The sequence below is a fragment of the Rattus norvegicus genome, chromosome 3, assembly GCF_036323735.1.
Source record: "Rattus norvegicus strain BN/NHsdMcwi chromosome 3, GRCr8, whole genome shotgun sequence".
NCBI lineage: Eukaryota > Metazoa > Chordata > Mammalia > Rodentia > Muridae > Rattus > Rattus norvegicus.
In genome coordinates, this window is record NC_086021.1 from 78,777,680 (window position 1) to 78,805,220 (window position 27,541).

Consider the following 27,541-nt stretch of genomic DNA (forward strand, 5'->3'; position numbering starts at 1 on the left):
GCCTCTGCCTCTCAAGTGCTGGCATTAAAGACATGCATCACCACGTAACAAGTTTTAGCTGAGAAAATAAAATCCCTAAAGGATTCTCCCACACATAACACACACACACACACACCACCTTACTAGAACTCTACAGCTTCCTTTTATGCCACACTATGATTTGCAACTGTTAGAGCTTTGATCTGAGGAGGTCTCCCTATGGCTCATGCTTTGGAAGCCTAGCAGTGTTCAGAGCTAGGACTGTTGAGATGGGACTGGGTCCTGAGGGCTCTGGCTTCATCCGTGGATTGATTCCATGATGGACTCATAAACGGATCCATTATTGGAAGGTGGTGGACAGTATGGGTGGGACCTACTTATACATAGCAGGCCACTAAGATTTTGAGCTAGAAAGATAATACTTTATCCCCGATCCCTTCCTGCCTCTTTCTTTGCTTCCTGGCTACCGACAGGTGAATTTCCCTCTGCCATTCTCTTACTCCACAGTGGTCCTGTCACAGCCAGCTAATCATAGGCTGAAACCTTCGAAACTGTGAGCCAATACCAATCATTGCTCCATTGCATAGCTCATATCTGACATTTGTCACAGTGATGAAAAGTCTTATTAAACCACAAACTAATGTTAATGTGGAATCCATATGCAAGATGAACACAAGTGCAGAGGAGCCCAGGTCACCACAGACAGCATCAAAACAATATTTTGGTAGGTGTCTAATTAGCTTGGCTGAAAGCCATAACTTTTCATTAGCCTGAAAAATCACAGTAGGTAACGGAGTATCCACTCAGACCGCCGTGGGTACTGATTCACAGTGCTACCCTCACCTCACATGGGGTTCTGGAAAAAAAGATGCTGTGTGGGTCAGGTCTGGAGGAAACCCACACCTAGTTTTTCTTTAGAGAATCCGTCAGACGTCCACACTGTCTCTCATAAAGCTTGCCGCTTTTCTCTCCAGCTTTAAGATGGCAACGCATCTCTCTTCACATTCAAGCTGAACTCTGTTGAACTTGGCCAGAATGCCTAAACATTTCTGGGGCTTTCTACCCAACATGACCTACCATCTGCCACCCAGGATCCTTCCAACCTGGAGGTTAGGATGACGTATAAGGAGATCCCTTCATAAAAATTTTCTGTCATCTCTAACACAGTGGAGGCAGAAAGCTGGTAAAAGAGGCCAAGAAATGCCTACATAGAGCAGAAGAAACAGAAACAGCTTTTGGATCAATACATATGCAAAAAAAAAAAAAAAAAAAAAAGGCATCAGGTCCATCTGGAACGCATTTTAACAAAATAAAAAGGTCCTTTCTACTATGAACAGCGGATTAGCATAATACAAAACTCCCTGAACAGCAAAGTTCTCTGACAAACTTTACAAAGCAAAAGAGAACCAAAAAAAAAAAAAAAAAAAAAAAAAAGCGCTCCTTCGAGGGCGGCCCAGCCATCGGCCAGCCGCAAGCCTCTCTCCCCTGCTCTAGGGTAGCACCATGTAACAGGAAGGAGGCCATCCTACTGCAGATCCCCACTTCAAGGTCTCCATCAGGCATTTGTTCTAGAGGCTCCAACAGCGGGGAAGCCGACCTGCTCTGCTCCACCCACTGGAATCATGCGCTGCCCATGTCAGCACTGGGGAATGGTTTTTGGAAAACAGTGAGGCTCAGATCTCAGCTTAAAGAACCTCCCTCAACATCAGCTTCCTCTCCACTTGCCCAACATGATAGTAAAAAAAGAAAGAAAGAAAATATGCTGCAATCTGAGTACATGCCAACACCGAGTCTTTACTTCATCACTGCCCCGGTTATTTTTGCACTATTGGAATGTAAACAACACACGAGTCCACCAACCTTTCACCCGTTGTTTTTCAGTACAGACACGTTAGAAAACTAAAGCCAGACCCAAGACAGAGAGGAAACCGGAAACTGATCCTAGTCCCCTCTCGCGGTCACTGTTTGTTTATGCATTTGGTTTTAGACAAGGTCTCTTGTAGCTCAGACTGGCTTTGAACTCGTTATGTAACTGAAGGCCTTAAAGACCTGATCCTCCAGCCTCCACCTCCCGAATGCTGAGATTACAGGCATGCGCGCGACCACACCCAGTTTACGAGGGGCTGCAGTTAACAGCACCAAACTGGGCTTTGCGCACCAGAGACAAGGGCTCTACATACTGAACCCGAGCCCCAGCCCCAGCCCCAGCCCAGCCCCAGCAAAAGCAAAACAACCTCCCTGGCTAACTCGGCTGTTCTAAAGCTTTGCATGACCTCCTTCCTCCTCTTGACTCAGACTTGAGACATTTTCCTTGCACTTTATAGGTCTGGAAGCAGCCGGTTACTTTGTCAGAATTTCTGTTGACTTTGCTCTTCGTGCGGAAATGTTCCCCTGGTGGCCATCAGATTATCAGTTCCGGGCTGGTTAGATGCTCCGGAGAACTACATCCACAACCCTTCACCCACCTTTCCCACACTGCGCTAGACTCACCCAATCTTCTTTACCATGTGAAACACCGGCGTGTGGACAGGAGGCTCTAGTCACCACCAAGCCTCGAGGCTTCTCCAAACCTGCTTAGCCTTAGTCCAGGTTGTGTGGCCTCTTAGACCGAGGACTTCCCCATCTACTCTCAAGCGGCCCTACCCCCTCTTCTCTGCCCACAGCTCATGTAAGGAAGGAAAGGAAGGAAGGGGGAGGGACAGAAAAATGTATGGGCCTGAAAAGTTAATTCTGTCATGAAATGCAAGCCAAAAAAACCTCGCAGGCTTTATGAGATGAAAAGCCCATAAAACAAGAAGCTTTTGCACACAGCCTTGAAGCACGCTTTAGCCACAGCATTTCTTCTCCAACACCCCACAGACGCCCTACACATGTCTGCAAGCACAAGTGGACCAGTCCTGTTTCAGATTTGTGCTAGTAAGTAAAAATGAGAGGAGGCTTCGCTGCATTCTCCCAAAACAACGTATTTAACGAACATCCGAAGTTTACTCTTTTTAAAGGCATACAAGTCCTAAACAAGGAAGCCAGAGATTCTGAGAATTTCATTTCCACCGCAGTGGCTCAATGTTTGTTCCTCTAACAACGTGTGGTTACCAGCTTTGCACAGACTCTTACACTCAAAGCCAGGACAGTTCTTACCATTAGAAACACACATAAAGTCAGCTCAAGGGATGGGAATCAAACAGGTGGGTATTTTAGAGCCACCATGGAGGGTTTTCAGACAGAAGAAGGCACTAACCTGTGTTGCTTTAATCCGCTGAGGAAAAAAAAAAAACGACTGAGCGCAGCAGTCCTCAGCTATCTTCTGGCCAGCTTCCTGTGAGGCTGCATGTGACATTGCACTTCCTCACAGCACCTTCTTATGCCTGCCCCTCTACTGCTCAGAGGCATGTGACACAATCGGCCAGCTGCTGTTTTCCACACAGGATGGCCCTGCACCTATAGAAAAGACCATCTCCTTACAGGGGTTCCCTGGCCTCTTTTGGGTGTTCATAGGCCACAAGTAAAGAGATAAGACTGGCAGTAGACCCCACGTTATGGGACTGAGGAAAGCAGGGAGAGAGAGAGTCCTTGCCCCAGGCTCTCCAGTCTAGAGTTGGGGTTCCACAACCTACAAAGGGCAGACCAGTATGAGGGCCTGGCACTTGGACATTCCCCTGCAGTTGGGTACCTGATATTAACGCCCACCCAGGAGGCATCGAAGGAAGGACCCTCGAGAGTACTGTTGCCAAGATGCCTCCATGCTCTCCTCTAGGAGATACGCTATCGCCAGCAGAACAGAGGCAGGTTCTGGCTCCCATTTCTGGGTCCTGCTGCAACCAGGGCCACTCACCCTGAACTTCCTGAGAGAGTCTTAAGTTCATGCAGCCTGTTTAGTAGTGCTGTCAGACACTGTGCCCTAATTCTTGGGCTAGAAAACAGAGCCACTGTGTTGTCAGCCTTCCTAGACTAAGTAACTCTGATGCGTGAGAAGAAGAAAGGGTGTCCCGCTATGTCCCTCTTCGCCTTGGATTGGGGGAGAAGCCAGTAGAAATAGCCTTCCTGTCTGGCCATCCTCTTTCCTCTGATAGTCACCCCAGCTCTCCAGAGGGTCCAAGCTCACAGAAACGTGTGGATGTAGGAAGTGGTATGCGGGATTAAAACTATGTCCTAGACCAGCGGGAATCGGCTCCAATTTGTTCAACCTGACTCTTGCAAAAAGCCCCAAGACGGTTTCTCTCTAGCCACCCCAGCACAGTTCTTTTTTTTTTTTTTTTTTTTTTTTTTTTGGTTCTTTTTTTTCGGAGCTGGGGACCGAACCCAGGGCCTTGCGCTTCCTAGGTAAGCGCTCTACCACTGAGCTAAATCCCCAGCCCCCCCAGCACAGTTCTTTGCTCAAAAATTCTTTAAACGGGATTTTGGGTTTTGGATTCCAGCAAGGCAGCCATAGACAAGAGTGTCAGGGTCAGAACTATTTCCCATGTAACCCTTGAGCGTGGTTTCCATGTGAGCCCCACAGTAAGGAAATTATCCCTGAATGAGCGCTGTGGATAATGGACAGGCTCGAGTCTCACCGCATGATTACAGCTCTGGCTTTAGGAGCACCAGTAACTGTTTTCCCGTTTTTGACAGCTGTTGGCTGGTTTGGGGAATGGACTGTACATCTGGATTAGCCAGCTGAGCCAAGATGACTGTCTACACTACAGACAAGGCATCAGCTTAGCAATACGAATTATGGTAACTCTTCGCCATCTTGGAATCAGACATTGCAAAGAACTTTGTGGAGGAAGAACAGTAAGGCTCTGTGCGAACATGGGACAGCATTTAGACATCTCGAAGTCTGGGTTCAGTTTCTAGTTCTGTTTTCTACTAAGTGGGTCTGGATGTTCTCGTGCGCTGTGGTGTGGGATACCTAGCCAGGCTTCTCCATGTGGGTGTTTTTAAATTTTAAATTAAAAATGTTGAAGGTGTAATCTAAAATTTTTAAGATTTCTTTTTTTCCATTTCCATGTGTCTGTGGTGTGCATGCATGTGTGTGTATGTTTTCATACACACGTGTGCAGGGTGCACATGTATGTGTATTCACATGCATGTGGGGGTCCAAGGTTGATATTGGGGACCATTCTCAATCACTCTTCTGCCTTGTTCATAAAGGAAAGGTCTCTCGATCGATCTCGGAGCTTGCCGATATGACTAATCTCACTGGCCGAATGCTCCTGGAATTGTCTTCAGATGCTAGAATTACAAGTGAATGCCACTGACACATAGCAAGCATTTACATGGGTTCTGGGGAGTTCAAACCTTTGTCCACATGCTTCCCCACCTTGCAATCTTTAGGTTTTATGTATTTGTTTATTTGCTGTTTCGTTTTGTTTCGAGACAAGATCTCTCTGTGTATTTCTGACTGTCCTAGAACTCACTCTGTAGACCAGGCTGGTCTTGAACTCAGAGATCCAACTGCCTGCCTCTCCCTCCCAAGCTCTGGGATTGAAGACACGCACCACAAGGAACTTTGTGGAGGAGAAACAGTAAGGGCTCTACGTGAAGGGGGATTTGACTTTTTAGAGCAGTTGAAAAGCTATAGAAGTTGGAGAGCATACAGAGAGCCCAGATATTCTACATCCAGTCACCTCCATCGCTCACGTTTAAAAGGATATGTAAGTAACAGTTAGTAAGCTGCTACTGAAACATTAACTTAAGTCCATAGCTGATCTTTTCTGGGACAAAGAGAAATACATTAAAAGCTAAGGAATTATCTTACATTAGATGGTGTCTTGGGGCAAGGGAAACAGTGGATAATTAATATTTGTTGGTACTATTGAACATCGATTAACTATCCTCCCTTATTTTCCCCCAACTGAACAAGTATTTTTATGAAAGTAATTAGGTATAATAGTGTCTACAGATTTTTTTTTTCTTTTGGTTCTTTTTTTCAGAGCTGGGGATCTAACCCAGGGCCTTGCGCTTCCTAGGCAAGCGCTCTACCACTGAGCTAAATCCCCAACCCCCAGATTTTTTTTAAATGCAGGACTTTTAGCCACTGCTAGATACAGTCTATTTACCTCAAATCACAGATTCACACCAAGTTCTGAGCACTGCATCCTTTTGAGGGCTTTGCTTTCTGACTCTAGTGATTGCTTCTTCACTCCGTCCCTGAGGAGGTGTGTGCTACTACCACAGGGTCAGAGAAGCCCAGCCTAGTGCACGAGGAGCGCATGCCCTGCAGCGGTGGGGACAGTGTGGGGACAGCAGTGAGGACAGTGGCAAGGACAGCAGCAGTGAGGTGAGAACCCTTGCTCCTGCTTTCCTACTTGGAGCAGCAGGCCCTGCAGACTAACACTGCCTACCGTTCCTTTCTCCAGATCCTCCACTCCTTCTGTTTTGGGAGCACCATGTTTTTCTTTTATGGAGTGGAGATTAACCCAACCATTCGCCACTGCCACATCTCACCGATGAACACAGACAAAATGCCCAACCTTTTCATTCAGGTGAGCACAACTTGGACACCATAACAGTTCTCTGTCTCATCCCTGTGTAACAAGGTGCTAAAGTATTGACGGCACCCTAATCATTCAGGGCACTCAGAAGGGACAGGAAGACATACTGCCACCCTGGCTGTCTCCATCAGTAATTTATCAGATCACTGTCGCATGTGGACACCCAGCTGAGTGCTTTACATACAGATGTTAATTGTCCTTGCAATGCTCTGAGTTAGATATGGTCATGTCTACCTTCCATAGAAGAAACCAAACTTAGAATCACTAAACCACCCAGAGACCCCTGATGAGTTTGAAACCAACTAGCAGGCTCCGTTCTATCTGACCACTAGGGAAATGCAAATCAAAACCACAATGTGGTATCATCTAACTCCACTTAGAATGGCTGTTATCTCGCAAACAAACAAAAAGAAATAACAAGCGCTGACTGAGGATGCAGAGGGGAACGATCATACACTGCTAGTGGGCATGTAAATTAGTACATTATGCAAAACAGTACGGAGTTTCCTCAAAAAAACTAAAAGTAAAACTCCCAAAAAAATCCAACCTTGCCATTACTGTGGAGAGGGATATGTTGTTGAGGAGACGCCTGGCCTCCACCCATGCCCACCACAGCTCGCCCAACAACAGTCAGCTAGTCAGAAGGCTACATGGAATACATATACACACACTGCTCAGCCACAGAAAAGGACGAAACCTTGACAGTTGTAACGTACAGGGAACCAGAAGACATCATGTGAACTACACTAATGCAGCAGGTATTCACCATATGTTCTCACATGTAAAAGACTTGACTGCAAGGATGCAGAAAATGGACTGGTGCCTACAGGGACTGGGGAGGGTGATGGAGGATGGAGAAAGATGTCTGATTCAGGGGTGTCTCTGGATGGGGGGGAACAAGTTCAAAGCCCTCTAAAAGTTACGTAACTGTGGCTAACAATGTGTTGTGTTTGTTTTTGTTTTTTTTTTAAAGCAGAGAGCAATAGAAAGAATTTTGTTTGTTTGAAACACAAAGGAGAAATGTATGCTAGCTGTGCCAGCTACCCTGACACCCACCCCCCTGCATTTCACATTATGTACATATGGTAAACTATTAGACTCTGGTCATAGATATGTTGCATTTCTTGTGTTATAAGTAAAAGTTTTAAATTCTCACAGCACACACACACACACGCACACACACACACACACACACACACACACACACTGTTGCTACATGTGGACAACTCATATCTAATTTTCTTTCTTTGTTTCTTTCTTTCTTCCTTCCTTCCTTTCTTGGTCAGTTGGAGAAAAGTTTTTGAAACAGTATTCAATCACTTCAAAGACTCTCTTGTATATCTTTTGTTCATGACACAATTCTGAGGAGATTGTTAAGTTCTCATATGACTGAGAAAGCTCATTTGCATCTTTATATTTTACTTATATTTCATGTGCCCCACTATTTTAATTGCACTCACAGATTTTGCTTCATCTAATTAAATTATAAGACGGTCAGACTCATGCTCACATAAGTTTTCTTCTGGGATTTATACTCTTCTGCGTGCTAAAGTTTTTTTTATATTTAATATTAAAGTTTCCATTCCTACACTTGTCTTGTTAGTTGGTGTTTACCAGCTACTGCTGGATTTCTGTGTAATGTTAACTGACATACGATCCTGAAGATAGCTACCAGCCAGAGAGTTTTTGCTCTTCCCATGCTGGGAGTTGAACTCAAGGCTCAGTCCTGGTAGACCAGTGCTTTACCACTGAACCACATCTCGATCATCTAATGTATCTGAGACCCAATGGTTTTATTAGAAGAACTTACTTTACTCACATTTATTTCTCTTTTTTAGTATATAGATTATTATATTTCCTATTTAGTCTCCCCTTTCTCAATCTTTGCTGACTGAGCATGCTTTTTATTATTATAATATCCTTATCCTCTAACCTTGACGTGAATATGTGCTTTCCATTTTAATGGTAGAAATCCTACCTAGGGGCTGGAGAGATGGCTCAGTGGTTAAGAGCACTGACTGCTCTTCCAGAGGTCCTGAGTTCAATTCCCAGTAACCACATGGTGGCTCACAACCCTCTGTGATGGGATCCGGTGCCTACTTCTGGTGTGGCTGAAGATAGCAATAGTGTATTCATATATATAAAATAAATCTTAAAAAAAAAGAAAAAGAAATCCTAACTATACGTTTCTCTAGATATCAAATACATGTGAGCTTTCTGGGTGAGTGACAGGGCACAGTCAGCCGGACTCTGGTAATGGTAAAGTCACCGTTTACAGGAAATGAAATGATAACTTCCTGTTAGTAACAACACTGGCAGAGCAAAGGGTGATATTACAGAGCACCAGAAACTGTGCTCTTTGGTGGTGTCTGAGGGATGGGACAGGGTCTTGCTATGAAGCCCAGATTGGACTCAAATTTGCAATCCTCCTGTCTCAGCTTTCTGAAGGCTGGGATTACAAGCATACCACTATACCAGGCTCTAGAAATTGATATCAGAGGGAAGACTGCAATGCCTCCATTGACTTCCTCCCTTCCTGTATGGAGAGTGGAATATTGTTCTAACCAATCGTGTGGGCAAGTGTGGAGTAGAGAAGCCGCCAGGAAGCCAAAGCTGGGACACAGCCAAGACCATCCTTTGGGGGGAAAAATCTTTGAAAACTTTAGGATCTGAGGCCCACAGACAATAGGACAACCTGCAGACATGTGTGCAGGAGGAAGGTTGCCCAAGGTGTTTCTGACTACCTCACACCTCATTACCAGAGTCACCAGCTGAAGTATCTGCTCTAGAATGAGGCAGGGTCACAAGAATGCTAACACATCCTCTAAAGAGCTAAAGAATTCAACTTAGGAAGACAGCCAGAAGTCTGACTTTCCTAACAGACAGCTAAGAAGTCAGAGGAATTGAACCCTGTAAACTTCTCTTTTCTGGAAATGAGGTAGCTGTCATTCATTTAAGCATTGGTATGACTAGAGGTGGGGGGAAGAAATTCTGGCCACAAAATGCATTTGTTGGTTATACAGCTGTGTGTGTGTGTGTGTGTGTGTGTGTGTGTGTGTGTGTGTGTGTGTGTGTGCATATTTACAATGTGTGCATCTGAATGACAGCTAACATTTAAATTCCATACTTAATTTTTCAGACTGGAGTGACAGTGAAGAAGGAAAAGGGATACAGGTCTAGGAACAATTGAAATACCTTCCAGGAACTCCATTTACTGCCCAGAAACTGGTTAGGTAGGACCACCAAGCAGTGCTAGTCTACTTCATGGCAATACTTTTGTCTAAGTATAATTAGATCAGTCTTAATTAGTCAGGTTTATTGTCTCAAATGGAGAGAGCAACTTTCCAAGAATTAAAGGGATTTCCCCCGAACCAGTAAACAAGTGCTGGAACTAGGATTTGATACCAAAGCTTCTGATGACACCCAGTGTCATTTCCGGCGCACGTGCAAACTGTCCTCTTGCTGTTCAGCCTCCGAGAGATGAGAGCCCAGAGTCCATGCACATTGCCTTGGGTTGTCTAGGAAGAAGTGAGCGCCATGAAGCACTTGACTAGAGAGCTTCACGGTGTAAGTCAGCTTGTCCCGACACACCAGAGAGCAACTGCTTCCCTCAGAAACCGTGGGGGAATTTTTGAGGCCTTACCTCATTTAAAGGCTTTCCCCTTAGCACTCATTTGACAAGACCGCATGCACTATATCTGTGAGCCCTTGGAACAGTTAAAGGGAACTTGAAAGGTCATCAAAGTTCTCCTCATGGTGCACCACACAGAGGAACACTGTTTGTGTGGCTGCAATGTAACAGAAACTGGAATTATCAGGATTTAAGCCATCTGCTCCCAAAGCCAGAGCCCTACCTAGCCTGGTCACTATTTGGCAGGGCACAGGACCTGACGCCATAAACCAAGTTGGCTTTTTTCAGCCTTATGTCATTGGATCGCAAATAACCAAACCGTTCATTCATCTTTATTATTGCTAATCAACGGAAGGGAAATAACAAATTCCTTTGTTCATAGAAAGATTAGCTAGGGACAAAAGTCATGCTGCCCACATGGGTCTCCTCCAGGTGGGGCCCTAGAGCTGAAAGGATGGGGGACCACGTGCTGATCCCTAACCCAGACCTTCTCCAGCTGATAATGACTTCCAAATTAAAATTTAGTTCTCTCCTAGGAGTTTCAATGGAGACACAAGCTGGCAGGGCATGCCCGGAGTAAAGCCAACCCAACAGAAAGCAAGCTCAAGGGCGTCTTTGTTGGGTCACTGTCTCACAATGTTGGGTTGGGCTTTTTTTTTTCTGTTTTTTTAATATATGTATTTTTTCCTCTCTCTCGATTTTTTTTTTTTTTTTTACCTTACAAGTCTTTTGCATACCTTACAGGTTTTTATGGGATTCCCAAGACTGAGAATGAGTGTGTCTCTTTCTCTTGTGTCTTCTCTTGGGCTCTTTTCCCCCCTGCTTTGTTCTATTCCAATGTGTTGATTTTTATTCCTGTTTTATCATTATTTCTTAGATGCCTGTTTATTTGCTAATGAGAGACAGAAGGGGGTGGATCCAGATGGGAGGGAGGTGGGGAGGAACTAGGAGAAGCAGAGGGAGGGAGAACTATACTCCCTGAAAGATAAAATAATGTTTAGAAAGTCCCTATTTTCGGGGTTGGGGATTTAGCTCAGTGGTAGAGCGCTTGCCTAGGAAGCGCAAGGCCCTGGGTTCGGTCCCCAGCTCCGGAAAAAAAACAAAAAAACAAAAAACAAAAAAAAGAAAGTCCCTATTTTCAAAGTGAATTATGAAAACATGAGTGTTCTCAAAATTATAAGTATGCAATTATTAGGAATAAAAGTCATTGTTAGTCATAAAAACAAAACCCTGTTGTCATCCAGGAAGAGGTTAAGAACCTCAATAAATACAGAATTCCAGAAGTAGGCAAGACAGTTCTAAGAACCAAGATTCCTGCACTCATACGCTGTATGTCATGTGTGTATATGTGTGTATGAGTGTATGTATGTATGTGTGTATGTGTGTTTTGTGTATGTATGTGTGTGTATGCGTGTATGTATGTGTGTGTATGTGGTGTATGTATATATTTGTGTGTATATATGTGTGTATTTGTGTGTATGCATGTATGTATGCATGTGTATCATGTATGTACATGTGTGTGTATAAGCTGAAAATAACATCAGCTCTCCTCTCTCTCTCTCTCTCTCTCTCTCTCTCTCTCTCTCTCTCTCTGTCTCTCTCTCTCCACCCATATACCCAAGGTGGAGTCTCTCACTGACCAGAGCTCACAGATTCTGCTAGACTGGTTGCCCAGCAAACCTCAGGAATTCCTCTCCAGTCTCCACTTGGATTACATCTACCTCCCAGTGCTTAGATTACAAGCACACCACTCTAGGCTACTTTTTACATGGGCCCTGGAGGTCAAACTGAGATCCTCACACTTCCATTGGCAGGAACTTATACCACTTTGCCCCTGCCCTTTCTTGTAGACTAAAGGAGTGTCATTCTTGATAAGTAGGGAATTTTATGCTTGGAAAGTTCTAGATTAGAAGACAACTAGTCAAGCAAAGAGCTTCATTGCTGGGGTGCACTGCATGCAGACAATAAAGGGTATTCCCGCTGAGGAATGACGTTTAGATCATTCTAGAAAGTCACTGTCTCCACAAAGCCACTATGAGCCTGCTGGTGATGCTGCAGCACTTCTGTTCCTAGACTCGGGGTTATCTGAATCCGACTAGAACCAAGAAAGAAAATGGTCCATGAATTACACCATCCGCCACGATAAGTAAACAAGAAAAGCACCATTGGAAACGGGAAGCCATGTGGTTGGGAGAAATAAAACCACTCCAGGCTTAGCATCAGCCATGGGCTCTGAGGGAAGGAGAGATATCTTCACTGAACTTTGGGGACGTGTTTGTGTCTTAGGAACACTTACGCAGTGCCTTTCGGAAGAACCTGGATTGAAGAGATGTGTTCTTGAAGGCTTTTGGTATTCAAGTGGGTGTTCTCTGACTGAGGCTCCAGGAGAACCTGGTCGTGTGAAGCCCCAGATTATGCAGGTTACAATTAGAGTGTGGGTCACATCCAGCAGAGCCACATCAAACCACCCTGCTGTGTTTATCCTATTTTTCCCCCCTGGACTCTGATTTTGATTTTGAAGTGGCTGCAGACAGCCTAAATTACATGTTCTGCAAAGGAAGTAAATTTACAAAACACAAATGTCTGTCAAGAGTTTATTAATTAGTAACAGTCGTAACGAATGAGAAACACCATATTTTGTATATCAGCATCTATTATTTTCTTTGCCTTCAATCAGCTCTTGGAAATAAAGTTGGTACTCTGGGTGCTGCCTAAAATTTACTAAATTACTGTTGTATATAGCTCAATGACATACTTGGGTACCAAACGCAACATAATACCCACCAATTAACTTCCAAGGACAAATTTATATACAGAAATAATCAACCATCTTTGTTTAATATCATGAAGTGTGTTTATTGAGATGTGTCTCCTGAACACCTTGTACAGGATGCACTTTCACTTAGGGTATCATGGAGCTTCAATCACAATGGCACACACACACACACACACACACACACACACACACACACCCCTACACACACACGCACACACACACACACACACACACACCCCTACACACACACGCACACACAGACACATACGCAGACACACACACATACGCACACATACGCACACACACACACACACACGCACGCACACGCACATGCACGTGTTGGGGGAAAGCACGTGTGCCACGATACACGTGTGTGGAAGTCAGGGACAGTTCCTTCCATCCTTATGTGGGCTCCAAGGCATGGAACACATCACTAGGGTTCCATGTAAGTGTATTTACCAGCTAAGCCATCTCCTTCTCTGGACCCAGTTTTTAATAAGCTCTACTTCCTCATTATTGGAAAATCATTACTCTAAACTACAATATTTACCAAAGCTTGACCATATGTCGAGTAAGTAGATTTTATAGGTACGATGCTCTCCCAGCAAGAAGAAATATGCATGAGGGAGAAAATGGATTATTTTCAAGCACAGTGTGCTACAGGATACACAAGATGCTCACACAAAGCCTTAAGAAAACCACCTCTGCTGATTAGAAGTGCAAACTCGATGTTACATAGCAAGCATCACCACCATCCTGGACTGTCACAATGACGGACTGCCTTGGGCTACCGTCAACCAACCGAAGGGGAGCCTGCAGCCCACCTGTGGACTGAGACTGGAGGGTTACCTGTTCAGTGTACGAGGCAAGGTGTTTGTTGCCTACACACAACTCTTCTGGCCGGAGAGAGAAAGAAAACATTCAAATAGTGATGGCCACCCCATGCCCCTCATACCACAGTGACACTCAGAATGACCAGAAATGAGACACAAACATGCAGCCTCCTTGGGACTCTTGGTGTGTCAGCATCCTGCCATACCGCATGCGATTCCAGTTTTCAAAGAAGCACAGTTTTCACACTCCAGCGTCCATCAACAATAACCATTTAAGTTCATCTGTGTACAGTGTATAGGTATATGCAAGCACGAATACATGTTGAAGAGGTTTTAACATCTTAAAGACATCAAAAGCGGTTGGGGATTTAGCTCAGTGGTAGAGCGCTTGCCTAGCAAGCACAAGGCCCTGGGTTCGGTCCCCAGCTCCGAAAAAAAAAAAAGAAAAGAAAAAGAAAAAGACATCAAAAGCTTCCTAGCTGAGACAGACCCTGTCCTGGGGCTATCCAATTCTTAAGGTGGCAAGAGTTCAGCCAAGAGCAGGCCCCTGGTGAGCAAACTCACCAATGCAGAGCCAGAGTTGCTCTATCAGACACCCAGGAGGCCTTTATTATCCCAGGGCCAAGAACCAGGCAAATAGGGGCCGCCCCCACAGCCTGCAGTCCTCCAAAATAATTCAGACAGCCTAAAAGGTCTACCCTGTCCTGACTTGCCTTTTCTGCAGAATCTCTGATAAAGTATTTGGCCTAAATATTTTTCTCTGGGAGAGTAGTTTTGCCTCCCAGCCAGTCTGCTTCAGTGCACAGGCACTCTGTGGCCTGACATGCCTCCTTTCTTCAAGGACTTACAAGCATAGTAGATTTTGTTGTCTCCGCTGGGGCCACAGCTGGCTTACCATTACGTAAAGGATGTTAAGCCATCCGGACATCAGTCAAGGAAATAGCACTCTGAACTAACTGAACAGATGTGTTTCTACCTCAGTGGGGCCTGTGAACTTTAACCTCACTGAACTGTGTGGAACCAGGAGCCTGTCTCCACGTGTCTCTTCCTGTGCTGACAGCTGCTGAGACAATGCCCCGCTGCAGTGACTTTACCGCTCCGTGGTGAGCATCCTTTCTGTGACAGCCCCTCCAAATTCAGTTCCCTTGAGTAAGGTAAGTGAGCTTGCCAGGCCTCCTGGGCAAGCACTGCAGGAGAGGTGTTCTGCTTCGTGAAGTGCCCACCTTGGCCTTGGCTCAAGTGTCAGTTTCTTCCTTCTGGACCCACCTACATAGGTTCATGGCCCTCTATCATGGCACCAGTATAGGCTACAGCCCATTCTCCCACCCAGATGTACTTCCTCCCTTGAGGGAAAGAGCTGGCTGACATCTTTTGATGACGGTTACTGTCTACCAGCAATAGAGAACGAGGTACCCCTCATTCTCAAGAGCCACAGTCTACCTCAGTCTGTCAGTGGTCTATGCCGTGCACACAACATGCTTCAAAATATAAGAAGTGCTGACTCAGAATCTACGTCAGCCTTCCTAATCGTCTACACCCTCGTCTTCCTAAGGTCTCAGAATTGGAAAGCATTTTCCAGGCCTGTGAGAAGAGCTGCCCTGACTACTCTTTCCAAGAATGACCAGGGCACTTCAGCCCTTCAGCTATCTCTTTACTGTTATGCAGAGTGCTGCCCAACAATGTTTTTGTCAGGAAGAAGGATATTCCAAAAGAAAGCACTGAACCTATACTCGCTCAGGACTGTGCTTCAAGTGCCCGTGGGCTCTCCTCAGAGGTATGCACAGTGAGGAATGGCAAGATGGTTAATTGTCCTTTGCTGGAGGGAACCAACTGAAGCCTACAGAGACTGCCCCACTGACCAGCATTGGATGAGCCATAAAGGTCCCATGCCAGACGCAGCCCAGACTACTGTCAGGCTAAAAACACAGTGAACAGAGGTCTGACTGGTCTTTGCTATTTTGTGGGTTCTTCTTTTTCCCACCCTTTATCCCCTGCCCCATCTCACCCCCATCACTAGATAGGAGAGAGAAAAGGATGGGAGAGACAGAGAGAGACACTGAGAGAGACACAGACAGAGATATCCTTGAGTCTTCCTTCTTGTTTCTTCATTAAGCAAGACTACTAACAAACCAATGTCCCCCTGAATGACCAACAACCATCAACCCCCTCCTACCGGGGCTCTAGCACTTATATAGACTCTGAAAAGTCCCCAGAATTCCAAATGTCACACAATCACAGAAACTATCTGCAGTTGGCAAAGCCACGCCTCTGCTAGAGCACGAGGCAAATCATAGTCAGCTGCCTCCAGGCAGCCCCACATCTCCACATCTGGGATTAAAACATTTCTGTGTTTCTTTTTTAAAGAAACCAAAATTCCAGAATTCTCACTACACAGACGCAATAAAAAGTTTTTAGGCTGGGCATTGTGAGATCCAATCATGTACGCTGTGATTGGCCTCATCCTACCCTACAAACTTCCAGCTCAATTACCAGTTCATAAACAAGGGCAAACAAGTGAAAACTCAAGTAGTTCCATAAGTTAGGACTGACATGTCACATCAGCCCAAGAGCCTCTGAAACACCAGCTACTTCAGGCCCCAAGAGCCTAATCTGCCCTATGGGCTCAGATTACTATACAATGCTCACGGTCACACAAATTATCAGTGTTAGCCATTTGTGATGGTTTGTATATGCTTAGCCCAGGGAGTAGCACTCTTTGGAGGTGTGGCCTTGTCGGAGTGGGTGTGGCCTTGTTGGAGTGGGTGTGGCCTTGTCGGAGTGGGTGTGGCCTTGTTGGAGTAGGTGTGTCACTGAAGCATGGGGTTTAATAACCTTGTCCTAGCAGCCAGGAAGCCAGCCTTCTCCTATTTGCCTTTGGAATAAGATGCAGAACCCTCGGCTCCTCTTGCACCATGCCTGCCTGGATGCTGCCATGCTTCCCCCTTGATGATAATAGACTAAACCTTTGAACCTGTAAGTCCACCCCAATTAAGTATTGTCTTTGTAAGAATTGCCTTGGTCATGATGTCTGTTCACAGCAGTAAAACCCTAAGACACCACTAACCATAAATAATTATTACATTAAATGCTTACAGGTATCAGCAGTATTATCATTTAAAAAACTCAAAGTGCCTTTTTGTGCACGTGCCCAATTTATTATCATTAGTAAGGAAGCGATGACCTTCAGTTACCAATAAATGAAAATATCAGTAGCACACCCTTCCAAGCAAGCCATAAGACTGCAGGAGACCCTGGATTTGTCACCTTTCATATGTGTCCCAGCTCCAAATTATCTGTTAACTCATCAGCTAGATGTGTCAGTTAGCTTTGCGTTGTTATAGCAGATGTCTAAGATGACAGAAATCTTTTAAGGTTTACTTGGGCCCACAGATCTGAGTGTTTCAATGTCCGACCAATGTGTTGGGCCTGTGGTAATGTCATATCATGGTAGGAGCACACAGTGGGTCTACAGAGCTCACCTTGAGGCCAGGACGCAAACAAGAGTGAGGGAGAGCTGGATCCCATAATTCTCAATGGCCTAAGTGCTGCCCAGTAGGCCCATAATTCACAGGTTCCAACAGTTCTCAACGGCACACCACTGGGGACCAAGCCTTTAACACATGGTCCTCTGGGGACATTATAGAACCAAAACACATGAATGAATGAATGAATGAATGAATGAATGAATGAATGAAAGATTACTGTCTCCCTGATTATCTTTCATGAGGAAAAAAACTAGCAGTTGCATGGCACAGTCTGATGGGGCGGGTGATCTTCAGTCATGACCACCAAGCCATCTATAAAGTCAGGCAAGATCGCTGGTTGGCTGCTCCAGGTATGTATTAGCGTGTACTAAATGACCCGAAAGCTAGCTGTATAAAACCCTTACCATTTCACTGCCCCTGTGGATCACGTGTGTCATCAGGAATTCAGAAGCAGGACAATGGAGGTAGCTTTTAACTGCTTTGTAACATCCGTGGTCTCCGCTGGGTTCACCAGCTACCCTGGAAGCAAAAACACTGGCTTGGAGAATCCATTCCCAGGATGGCCTCTTCATTTACACACGTGTGTCTGGCACAAGCCTAGAATGGCCAGGGTGAGCTCTGCCGAGATTGTCAAGCGGAGGACGTACACAGGCCTTTTACTTTTTAAAATCTCCCCTATACTTCTTTTACTCATTTCTTCTTTGCTTTTCAGGTTATGTGTGTGCTAAGAAAATACTCTATACCAAGCTATAGCAATACCCTCTGTTCTTAGCTGAATTTTTCTCTCTCTCTCTCTCTCTCTCTCTCTCTCTCTCTCTCTCTCTATCTCCCTCCCTCCCTTCCTCCCTCCCTCCTTTCCTTCCTTCCCTTCCCTTTCCTTTCCTTTTTTTTTTTTTTTTTTTTTTTTGGCAGGGTCAAAAAAACTACATAGCCCAGGCTGGCCTAGAATTTGTGGCAATCCTCTTGCCTCAACCTCCTTTGTGCTAAGAATATGGGTGCACACCACCATGCCCAGGTGACTTTTCACATGTTTGTTCAAGGAAGGCTCTAAGTGCCATTATTCCTGCTGAACAAGGCGGAGTCCAGCCTTTTATGACATAGCCTTGGAAGTCACATGGGGTTACTGTTGCCATATGACACCAGTGACGAAGTCACAAACCCCCCACATACAGGTTAAAGAGAGAGGGACACAGACGTACTTCTTATCTCTTACCTGAAAGAGTGATTATTTTATGGCACCTTTTAAAACATTTTGAATTTGAACTTTAGTTGATAAACATGGTTATTTATAGAAAACAGACGTCAATATCTACAATTATATTTCTAATTAGCCAGTTTCTGCATCAGAAGGGGTCATAGTCCCAAAGCAATGGAAGGTCTGCATTGGTGTTGGGTAAATATTAATTTGGAATAACAACAAAGGAGACAGGTGATTTTAAAAAGAGTCACCTTTGAATCGTCAATTTTACTAAAATTTATTAGTTGGGCAAAACATCATTTCATTTTTGCTAAGGGTATGCATCAATCAGATGCTCAAAAGTTACATTAAAACATTTAAGAATCTAGAAAACAGGAAGCTATTTAGCTTGTAGACAGTGACTGCCTCAAGTAGCAAACTCAATCTCCCAGAACGAAGCAGCAGAGGCGCACCGGCAGGCTGGGGCAAGAAAATGGAAATAAACAGTGGACAGCTTGTGCCTCTGCGTAAGGCATTTGGACTCGTTTGGGTTTTTTGGTTTTCCTTTTGTTTTTGTCTTTTTAAGCTACATTTCTAAAATCAGTCCTGGGCCCATAGTTTATAATTGTTGACTTGGATTAGGTAACGGGTCTTTTCTGGAATCGTTAGTGTTTTCCCTAGTTGTTTTGGCCTATTTCCAATCCTCTCTGCTTGCTGCTTTTCCCTCATTCTGGGGACTGAACTCAGAGCTCTGTAGCTGCTAGACAAGTGCTCCCCTATTACACTGTACCCTGCCCTGCTCTTCAGCCCTCTCGGAGACTCTACCATTCACTGTCTAATTCTGTGGTTAATAATAAACACCCGCCAAGAACCTTGTCCATGCACAACCGCCTTTTGGGGTGGATAAGGAAACTGAACATAAGGCAAATTAAATTGACGGGTAAAAGAGCCAAAACTGATAGGCGGCAGAGAAGGAGTTTACATGTAGACATGTTTGATTCAGTGATAACACGTGCTGCGTAACATGATGCTTCCGATTAAATGTGACTCCTCCAAGGTGAGGCGGGTCAGAAAGGGCACGCCTTGCTGGGACTTCTTCAGGACAGGAACAGTAGTGTGCCTGAGGCGGGGACTATGCAGGGGACAGTATCTTATCTAGAAATCCTGGAATGTTAGGACTGTGTAAGAAACTGTACTGCCGACCCCTGACCCTTGCCCTGGATACCTGCAGACACCTTGAGTCTTCTGGGGGATGGGCAGTGCTTGCACAACTAGTCATGTGACGGAGGACCATTCACCAGCAAGATGCTTCTCCACACACTGACAAGAGAAAGCACAAGGACACTGGGCTCCAAACTCGACCACCATGCCAGGCAGACCCCACGAGATTTGCTCGTTAAAGAATCTTCTTTGAAAAGGCTCCCTTTAAAACCTTGCTCTGTTTCCTTGAAGAGAAGACTCAAGAGTCCTCATACGTCATGCGTATGACAGGCAATTTTTAATCGTTTAAATAATTTATTCTTCATTGTTTAATGCTTTATACCATTCCTCCATGCATAATTTATTATACCATTTATGTTTATTAAAAATTGATCATGGGGACATGCTCCCTCTCTGTTCTCCGAGGCCACTGATATTTCTCTGTCAGACCACTTGGGAGCAGACAACTAAGCATTCCAGCAGATTTCTTAATTCGTGTTAACCGTTTGCATGTCCTTTCTTCTCCAACAGATTGTCTTCATCGGGGAGGGTCAAGGGGCTTGGATAATAACTACCAAGATAATATTATCTTAGATATTAAGTACTCATCCCTTCTTTGTATACAGCAGGGACCTTATCTAAAGGCCTATTCCCTACCCACTGAGTGCTTCAGGGTGGGTAAAAAGGCCTATTTTACTTTTCTAATGTTTAGAGCCTATGGTTAAAAGGAGGCATAAAGGAACAAGATTCTAGAGCCTTCCATGCAGGAGCCATAGCTTCTGGAACCAGATCTTTCTCGTCACCTTCTCCAGTCTGCTCATTGTCTCACACGACGCATTTCCCTTTCCTTTTTCATGTCTCCACTCATGGGTTAACTTTGGGCTTTTTCTTTTTCTCTGTTTTCAACTTCTCCATCAATCATCTCATCTTTGAATTTCTCAATGCTATGACCTGAGCATGTCTCTGCTCCCCACCAACCCCGAATCCTTCGAGTCTTCATCTCCAGTGCTCCCATGAGACATCCTGGACGCCGTGGCTCAGACCTGACCATTGCCTATTTCTCTGAGGGAAGGCAGGAGAGGAGCAGCAGCGCTCATGGTGTGAAAGTTGAATGGAAGTTAGAAAGCACTGGAGGGGCTCAGGATATAAACAGTCTTCATGGCATCCAATGTCATCTGTCAGAGTCCCTCTGGTACCTTTAATACAACCGTCCCACTCCCACGGGTCTGATCTGTCTCATTCCAGAGTCTCCTATTGCAACGGATGACACTGTCACTGACTAGTCAAGCCAACAGCATGACAGTCAGCCTTGCCTCTTCACGTGCACCTGTACAACCAACACATGTACAGTCCGTTCCCTCTCACTGTTGACACATGTCCCCTAAACTTTACGCCAAGGTCACACGCACACTCCTTTGCCCGGTCCTCTGCAACTGTTTCCAGGAAGTCTCCAGGCCCAAATCCCTCCATCCTCAGTCTGCCAGTCATTGTGATCTCTCCAAAAGGCATGTCTGGCTTTGTGACCTAGACCAATTCCCATGGTTTTGCTAGGCTGTGTTTTGGTTTCTAATAGCTTGTGTTCTTTCACAATTTTATACATGGATACAATGTATCTGATCACTCTCTGTTACCTTGCCTTATCCTCTTCCTCCATACAAATCTCCTTCCCATATTCATGATGTTTGGGTCCCACTGAGTTTGACACATACTATCTGTGTCCATGGATTTGAATAAAAATCTACTGGAACCTGTTGGGTATGCAGTAGGGATGCACCTGAGTACTATGCCCTCCTCTTTCCAAGACTCCGTTAGCTGTCAACAGTCCACATTATGTAGGAGGGCTCTTCTCCTTCCATGATCCATAGCTGACTTCAGGTTAGCAGATTTGTGCGGGCTCAGTGCCAGGAACTACAGCTGCTGTGCGTCCATGATTGATATGCCTATGTCATGCTTATGGTCTTTTTTTTTTTTTTCTTTCTTTTTTTTTTTTTTTTGACACAGGGTCTTACTATATAGCCAAGCCTGGTTTTAACTCATAATCCTCATGTTTCCTGTCCCAGAATTCTCCACACCGAGTCAAACTCATGATGACTGAGTTATGCTCACCATGGACCTCACTCGCTCATGGGGGCAGAACTGGGCTGCGCTTGTTCACTGGGTGCTTGGTGCCTGGCACCGCCTGTCCTCCATGGTACCCACTGATTGGAAACGACTGTGTGGTGACTGAATCCTTTGGTGGCTTCCGATAAGCTGGCCTTCACCTTGTGTATGGTCTTCTGCCTTGAATTTACTCTATACCTGTGATTTGCTTTAACCCTTAAAAGACCACACATGAGGGCCTGCTACTTTTGGCTTTGCAATCCTGAAGCTACAGGAAAAAAAAACAAAAACAAAACAAAACAAAAAAAAAAAAAAAAAAAAAAACAGAGCATCTAAACCTGCTACCCAGTACACTCCTGGCCTTCTAGGGTAGGAGATGAAAATTGCCAGACGGACCCTAGACAAGCACACCAGGAAAGCTGTCCAGCTGTGAAATCAGCCCGGGCTACAGGACTGTGGGCAAGTAAAATGACTAATGTTTTAAACACTGTGTTCTACCGTAATCTGTTACATGGCAGCATTTAAAATATATTGTGACAATTTGAATGAAAACTGTCCCCTATCGGCTTGTCTATGTGAATATGTGATCCCGGATGGCAAATGCTGCTTGAGAGAGTGTGAGAACCTTTAGATAGTGGAGTCTTGCCGGAGGAAGGATGTCACCGCAGGCAGAATTTGAGGTTTCTAGCCTTACCCTGCTTCCTACTCCTCTTTCTGTTCCTCCGTTCAGAGAAGATGTGACCTCACAGCTTCCTGCTACCTTCCTCACGTTACAGATCCCCCCTTAGAGCTGTAAGCTGGGTAAGCGCTTTCTTCCTCAAGCAATCTTTGCTCACAATATTTTATTAACAATAAAAAGAAAACTGATACACATATCATATATAAACACGTTTAATACACTAACTCCACACAAGGAAATAGGTTACTACACACAATGAATTTATGTGATAACAAGCCCAAGTTTTTTGTTTTTTGTTTTTTTCCGGAGCTGGGGACCGAACCCAGGGCCTTGCGCTTGCTAGGCAAGCGCTCTACCACTGAGCTAAATCCCCAACCGCCCAAGCCCAAGTTTTTAAGTAATATTTATATGAAATAGCAGACTGAAAAGAAGACCATCAGGCTGGCAAGATGGCTCTGTGGGTAAACAGCTTGTCCCTGAGCCTGACAACCTGAGTTCATCCCTGGAGTCCAGCTAGGGAGGGGTGGAAGGATGGAACCTAGTCACTGACTCCCAGGAGTTGTCCTCTGTCCTCCACACACTATGGTGTGCCTGTATCCTTCCTCATCCTCTCCCTCTCCCTCTCTCTCTGATTCTCTCTCTCTCTCTCTCTCTCTCTCTCTCTCTCTCTCTCTCTCTCTCTGTGTGTGTGTGTGTCTCTCTGATTCTCTCTCTCTCTCTCTGACTCTGACTCTATTTCCTCTCTCTCTCTCTCTGACTCTGTCTCCTCTCTGTCTCTCTTTCTCTGACTCTCTTTCTCTCTCTCTCTCTGAATAAATGTATTTTTAATAAAGAAAATACCAGTGCAAATGAAAGGACCTGGAGGTGCTCATCCCAAAGCCTCTTTAACACACCACATTTTCTCTCTGCTGTTCTCTTTGGTTTCAAGACATTTTCCAATGGAAAGTTTTCTCCTCCCTCTCCCCTCTTTTTTAAGAAGAGATTCCAGGCCTGACATTAACATTCAGGAGTCCGACCAAGAATGTAAGAGAACACTAGCAAACACACGGAAGCTGCTTAAATTCCCAGGGCTGATCCATCCCTGCTGAAGTACTGGGGAGCCAAGCGGGGGCCGCTATGGGGACTCTGGGCTTGGCTGGCCCGGACACTAACTGTGTGCTTCTGTGTGAAAAATCTACCATCCCCCAACGAAGAGAATGCCCAGTTCTTACACACACAGCCTTGTGCTGTGTCCATGGGCTAGTGGGGGGGGGGGGGGAGGCAGTGTTTTTAACCCAGATAGACAAACAGTTACACATATGCAAAGAGACCCCAAGGAGACAGTTAATGCCCCCCAAGACAGGATCCAGGACAAGCAAGGTCCTTTCAAAAGCCCAGATACCAGGCACATACATTAACATGGCCGTCTGCCATGAGTTCAAATCCCTCACATGTAGAAATTGTGTGGATGGGTTGTTAAGATACCTAGGCTGACCAGCTAGCCTCACAGAGCTGAGCAACGGGTTCTGACACTGTCTCAAAAATACAATGGAGAATGATAGAGTTGTCCAATGTTCTAGCCTACACATACACACACACACACACACACACAGAGAGAGAGAGAGAGAGAGAGAGAGAGAGAGACTCTGACACAGAGACTGGAGAGACAGAGAGACAGACACACACAGACACATACACTCACACATAGACATAGACACACACACACAGAAACAGAGAGAGAGGGAAGATAAACAAACACACAGACACACACATGCACACATACACATAGACACACACAGAGACACATACACAAAGAGAGAGAGACACACAGAGAGAGACAGAGAGACAGGGAGAGAGACACAGACACACACAGACACAGACACACACAGAGACACACACACAGACATACACATGTACAGAGAGAAAGAGACACACAGAGTCAGACACACACACACACACACACACACACACACACACACACACACAGAGCCCTTCCTTTCTTCTCCTGGACAATGACGCTCTTTGAATAGATGCTATCTCAGTTGCTGACCCAGGGACATAGAGAATGGAAGTCTTAGTCTGTAACTTCCTTCAGAGTAACTTCAAGTAAAGATTCCAAGTAGAGGCAGAGCAGGGAGCAGAGGAAAGGGACCAGGCACCAGTTTTCACCTTTTAGGAAAGAAAAAAGTCTGGCATAGAAGTGGGGTCTTGCAATAGAAGAAATGTTGTTCTCCTGACCTGATGACCTCTAGGCTGCGTCTTCTCACTTGATTTTATTTAGTAGGTATTTAGTAAGTGTTTGTCGGGTGGGTGGATGGATTATGGAGACTGGGGGGCAGACCTAGGATAATCTGACACGGCAGGTATATGTCAGTGTGGCGCTGTCTATCATCAGAGCAAGGCAGAGCTGGGTCTGAAGCAGGAGTGAGTTACTAAAACATAAACCAGATTCCACCACCCCACTGACTGTTCAGCTGGAGTCCAGGCCTCACATCTGTCTGTGTCCACATCTCTGACTTGGCCCTGCACCCCTCTCCCACAAGCCCACACTCCCTCTCCTTAACTGGTGTGTGCATCTTGTTCTCACCTCAGGACCTTTGCTTTGCCTTTGCCTGACATATTTTCCCAGATGTCGTGTGCCTGGTCATTTGAATCTCAAGTTTCCTGGACAGCTATGTGACAAGCAGTGTCCTCCCTGTTCTCTAACCTAGAGGTTCTCAACCTTCCTAATCCTTCAACCCTTTGACATAATTCCTCACGCTGCGATGACTCCCAACCATAAAATAATTTTGCTACTTTATAACTGTAATTTTGTTAATGTGAATAGTAATGTATCTAGGTTTACGATAATCCTAGGGATGGTCATTCCTAAAGGGGTCATGACCCACAGGTTGAGAAACAAAGCTCTAACCAAACATCTGGTCATCTTGTCACTGTCTTAATTTACCTAACTTATGCGACTTCCTGCTTACACTTCTTTCTCCCTCATAGAAGGCAAACTCTGTGGATACAGAGACCATGCCTTAAGCCTCCATGGTAAGCGCTCAACTGATGCCCACTGAACAAATAGAGCCCACAAACAGAGGCCCTAGACAGGTAAGGAGATGCGAGGGGGCTGCCTGGAGTGCTGGGCTCAACTCTATGGGTCAGTGAGTATGTGTGCTGTCCGGAAGGTACACTGGGGAAATATATCACCCGACCTCCTCACCCCAGGTAACCTTCCACATCAGTGGCAGAAAGGAAGGCTACCTTCACTCAGCTCTGTCTCCTGGATGCTTCGGCTGGAAGCCTCAAGAAGCCGGAAGCCAGAACTGGGCCATCTGTGCTCAGCACTGCAGACTCCAACAACTCTACAGATACGGACCGCTCAAGGTCTTCTCATCCGGCTTCTATAGAGTGAGGGAATCCATACGTATCAAACAAACCACAGCTAATTCTGTGTGTCTTGAGGTGAGGGCCAGCCACAGAAGGTCCTGATGCCCTCCAGGGTAGAGGCCCGGGCTCACTGTAAACATGTGCTCCCTCCGATGGGAATAGCAGGATGCTTGGGCCAGAAGGTTCTGCACCACAGACCCGGAAATAAAACAAATAAAGAATGTGTTCCCTCCTACGAAGCCCTTAGCATCCACCAGTTGACTGACTTTGGAAGATTTTTCCAGAAATGATTTGGAAGGAATAGTTTAACTTTTGTTTTTTTGTTTTGTTTTGTTTGTTTTTGTTTTTGTTTTTATTTTTAGGACATTAATTCAATAGCTTTATCGAGTGCTGATAAAGATGGATGTCTCTTTGTCTGCTCAGAACTCATCTCTAGGAAAAATATCTCTGCTCAAGAAAATGACCCTTAACCTTTCCATCAGTGGGGGGTCGGGCAGTGGTGGAGACAGGGACAGACAGAAGGGGAACGGGAGCCATTTCTGGGTAAGCAGGGCCTCCAGTAATTTCTGGGATTAGGGTCAGAAGCAGAGAGGTGGCACAAGCAAGCAAAGTCTTCGGGGACAATCACGGTGACCAGGGCAACAGGTGAGGCTTGGTGAGAAAAATGGCACTCTAGAGAAAGTCCCTTTCCTGGCTTCAGTTTAGGGGCAAGTGTACAGATCTATGTGACTGTCACTGCCAGCCCGGTCAGAGGGACATGTACTAGTAAAGGAGTTGCTTGACAGAAGAGAAATAAAATAATAAAACAATTCCTCCTCCCAAGCTTCAGCTGATGGTGGGGACAGTCCCCTTAGCCTCAGGCTTGACCCTCCAGAGACAAGCTCCAAGCTACGGATTGCCTTAGTTTATTAACATTTTACTGTGAAATGCACCAAGCCTTGTCCTGCCCTGCCCTACCCTATCCTGCCCCAGCACCGAAAAGCAGATCTTAGGAGTAATTCCATACAGCAAAGCCAGTGGTAGAAAATGCAGGGAAACGCATACCATGTCTCTCTCTTTTTCCAATCCCTACCACCCAGCTCTTCTGCTCTGGGTGAGCTCAGCAGCACTAGGGCCTTGGCTAATCCAGAAATTGCTTCCATATGTAGGCACAGGAAAGAATGTCCTCACTGGCTGCCTGGAAAGGAAACCCTGGCAGCCACTCCTTCCTGCCAGAAAATTCTCCTCAGGCCAGAGAGGGAGCTACAGGGGGTTGAACTGAGATCACACACAGCTGCAGCCTCCCCAGTTTGTGGATGAAGAAACTGAGGCGATGTTATACAAATGGTGGCAGAGCTGGAGGAAAAACTTGAAAATGCCTCCTTCCTTCTCTCTCCCTCCCTCTCCTCTCCCCCACCAATCCGTCCCACCCTCCCCACACCCCTCTCTCTAAAAGAAATACATAGCTAATACAGTGTTGCAACAGAGTGTCTAGCTGGAGTCGGAAGCACCAGGTCTGGGGCTACAGGGAACACTTCAGTAGGGTCAGCTGAGCAGAACTCGTTTATGGAATGGCGGGCGCTGTGGGGGCAGGGTTCAAAGGACTGCACTTAACTCTGTGTAGGCTGCACTACAGTCTCCACTGTCCTTGACTCCTCAGCCTCCATACCTGTTAGAGCTAGAGTGGTCCTAGATGCAGTACAAAGACTCCTGGAGAATCAGGACCCTCTTTTCCACAGAAACCTACCGTGTATAAACCAGGCTGACGGAAGCCTGAGTCAGATCATCTGGAATGTTGACCTTGGAAGGAAAGCTCAGCCCAGCTCTAAAGAGCAGCTTTGGATAGTCAGGATGTGATGAGCAATACACACA

At 45.5% G+C, this 27,541-nt stretch overlaps 1 protein-coding gene and 1 long non-coding RNA gene across 5 annotated transcripts in view; one reads left to right on the forward strand and one right to left on the reverse strand.

The window, feature by feature from the left end:
- Nucleotides 1-27,541, reverse strand: part of Wipf1 (WAS/WASL interacting protein family, member 1) — a 102,714-nt gene that overhangs the window by 56,194 nt on the left and 18,979 nt on the right. The window contains exon 2 of one of the 4 annotated variants that reach the window (XM_039104136.2): nucleotides 17,585-17,699. The exons of 1 other annotated variant lie outside the window; for it this stretch is intronic. The gene's annotated coding sequence lies outside the window, so the exon portion shown is untranslated. Of the gene's footprint in view, nucleotides 1-2,469; nucleotides 2,599-3,217; nucleotides 7,604-17,584; nucleotides 17,700-27,541 lie in introns of those variants that run through there. 2 more of the 4 variants (XM_039104137.2, NM_057192.2) reach the window with 2 other exon arrangements.
- On the forward strand, nucleotides 15,910-27,113 carry LOC134486112 (uncharacterized). The gene is made up of 2 exons (XR_010064823.1): nucleotides 15,910-25,411; nucleotides 25,529-27,113. It is a non-coding gene; the product is annotated as an uncharacterized LOC134486112 (long non-coding RNA).